Below are 3231 nucleotides of genomic sequence, written 5' to 3'. Positions count from 1 at the left end.
CTTAACATATAAACAGACACTGGACACACACTGAAAATGAGCTTTTTTTATATAAATCTGGTAGCTCTCAAAAGAGCCTTTGCTTTGCTGAGCAGTTAGTTTTCAGGAGTGTGCTGCCTGCCTGCCTTCAGAGGAGTCTGTCTGGGAATAATGTAAAGTTAATAAGTTATTGCCACGCTTTCACAGAGGCCTAGTTTACATTTACATGTAGTCATTTAGCAGACGCTCTTATTCAGAACGACTAGGGTTAAGTGCCTAAATCTGTCGATGTACAAGGGTACAGATTTCTCACCTAGTCGGCTCGGGGATTTCGAACCAGCCACCTTTCGATTGCTGCCCAACGCTCTTAACCGCTAGATTAAGAGCGTCTGCTAAATGACTCACATGTAAATGTAAACTAAATGTAAACAATCCACAAAAAGGCAAATGGTCGTAGATAAATGGTAAACTGGTTAAATAAAAGACTGCTCTTAGAACTTTCAGACTGCCATTGTTTTGGGATATAGGGACATGTCTGTTTATTTCTGTTGTGGGGAGATGAGGGAGCCTGATGGGTGGGTAACTTCTGTTGTGGGGGAGATGAGGGAGCCTGATGGGTGGGTAACTTCTGTTGTGGGGGAGATGAGGAGCCTGATGGGTGGGTAACTTCTGTTGTGGGGAGATGAGGGAGCCTGATGGGTGGGTAACTTCTGTTGTGGGGAGATGAGGAGCCTGATGGGTGGGTAACTTCTGTTGTGGGGAGATGAGGCTGTGGAGTTGTACTCTGATTTATAGAGGGCATAACTCTGTGATCCTGGTTGTTCTCAGGTTCTGCTCACAGACCTTTCCAAACTCTCTCTGTCACAGAGAATTGACATTTCCCTGGCCTTTCACAAACTCTCAGTTGCCGTCTCTCAGGCAGTCTGCCTCTGATTTTTTTTTAAAAGGTCTGGGAAATTATTGGACAGGACGTGTGTTGTGTGAGTGCGTCGGGGTGGGGGAGCTGTCGCTAAGCTGTAGACGGGAGGCTTTGACTCTCCTGCCCAAAAAAGGGGATTTGAGCGACATAAAGAACTGGAGGCCTGTGGCATTGCTCTGTGGACTATAAGATGGACGGGTAACTGCGTATCAGGACACCTAATCACAGACAATCTGTTCATAATCAGGAGAAAGCCTTTGATAGGGTGGACCATGAATATCTGTTCTATGTGTTGTTTTGGTTTTGGGGAGAATTTTGTGGCCTGTGTTCAAATGTTGTACGCTGGGGCTTCATGTATGGTCAAGGTGTGGGGAGGGCTCAGTAGGCCAGTCTGGGTAGGGAGGGGCATTCACCAGGGACAGTTCCATCGTTCTGACTCAAAGTGGCGCAGAGGCTACTGTACCGTACGGAGGTGGGCTGGAGGGAACCAGCATGTGCTCTGTTGAGAAGGGCTGGTGGTTTGGGGCTGGATCAGCAGCTCTTCATTAACATTTAACATTTAAGTCATTTAGCAGACGCTCTTATCCAGAGCGACTTACAAATTGGTGCATTCAACTTAGGATAGCCAGTGGGACAACTACATCTCGATCACAATAAGTACATTTCTTTAAACAAGTCAGTGCTAGCAGGTGAAATAATTCAGGTGTTAGTTTAGACAAAAGACAGTGGTAGTAAAGGGGGGTAGAAGGATAACTATTATACTATTGCAGGTATTCCTTAAAGAGGTGGGGTTTCAAGTGTCTCCGGAAGGTGGTCAGTGACTCCGCTGTCCTGGCGTCGTGGGGAGCTTGTTCCCACCATTGGGGTGCCAGAGCAGCGAATAGCTTTGACTGGGCTGAGCGGGAATTGTGCTTCCGTAGAGGTAGGGGGGCTAGCAGGCCAGAGGTGGATGAACGTGGTGCCCTCGTTTGGGTGTAGGGTCTGATCAGAGCCTGAAGGTAAGGAGGTGCCGTTCCCCTCACAGCTCTGTAGGCAAGCACCATGGTCTTGTAGTAGATGCAAGCTTCAACTGGAAGCCTGTGGAGTGTGCGGAGGAGCGGGGTGACATGAGAGAACTTGGGAAGGTTGAACACCAGACGGGCTGCAGCGTTCTGGATAAGTTGCAGGGGTTTAATGGCACAGGCAGGGAGCCCAGCCAACAGCGAGTTGCAGTAATCCAGACGGGAGATGACAAGTGCCTGGATTAGGACCTGTGCCGCTTTCTGTGTAAGCTACGGTTGTACTCTGCGAATGTTGTAGAGCATGAACCTGCAGGATCGGGTCACCACTTTGATGTTAGCAGAGAATGACAGGGTGTTGTCCTGGGTCACGCCAAGGTTCTTTGCACTCTGGGAGGAGGACACAATGGAGTTGTCAACCGTGATGGCGAGATCATGGAGCGGGCAGTCCTTCCCCGGGAGGAAGAGCAGCTCCGTCTTGCCGAGGTTCAGCTTGAGGTGGTGATCCGACATCCACACTGATATGTCTGCCAGACATGCAGAGATGCGATTCGCCACCTGGTTATCAGAAGGGGGAAAGGGAGAAAATTAATTGTGTATCGTCTGCGTAGCAATGATAGGAGAGACCATGCGGCCGGAGAGACTCAATACAGCAGGGGTCTCTGATTTCTATGCTGCAGTACTGAGGGCCTGGCGAGCTGCTGAGGCCCACACCAGAGGGGTGTGGTGCCTGGGCCATGGGTATGGGAGGAGCCCATCTTCCACAACCCACTGATCCTGTTGAGGTCCACTCATTCAGCCATCCTGCAGGGACCTTTAATGGCAGCAGGCATCAAGAGACTAGCAGACCTGCGGCTGCCGGGGGGTGGAAAACCCCACAAGAGTCAGCACAGCAGGCGGGACTAACGTCTCTTAGGCTGCTGGAGAGAGTCATGGGGGAGGTCCATGAGGCTCTGCCTGACCCAGTGAGGAGGGGGCTGGAGCAGCCTGAGGAGGTGCCACCACCGTTTCCACCACTGCAAGTGACAGCAGAGACTGGGGACTGGCAGGAGAGTCCGGAGGACTTACTGACTTTTAACACTCTGAGCCTGGGGGAGTTTGAGGAGGTGGGGGGTAAGGTGCTGTACACCCTCAGTGTCAAGGTTAGACACATCAGGAGCTTAGCGGGAGTGAAGGGGCATCAGTGGCAGGGGGTTGTGGGGGCTGAGAGCATGGCAGGGTATAGGTGGAGGGTGCTCTATAAGCTCCCAGTGCTGGAAAGGTCAGGGTCCTCCAGTGGAGGGTATTACATGGAGCCCTGGACACCAATAGCTGGTTGGCTCGGGTTGACCTGGG

The sequence above is a fragment of the Coregonus clupeaformis genome, unplaced genomic scaffold (genome assembly GCF_020615455.1).
Source record: "Coregonus clupeaformis isolate EN_2021a unplaced genomic scaffold, ASM2061545v1 scaf2465, whole genome shotgun sequence".
Lineage (NCBI taxonomy): Eukaryota > Metazoa > Chordata > Actinopteri > Salmoniformes > Salmonidae > Coregonus > Coregonus clupeaformis.
This window is presented reverse-complemented; position numbering follows the sequence as displayed.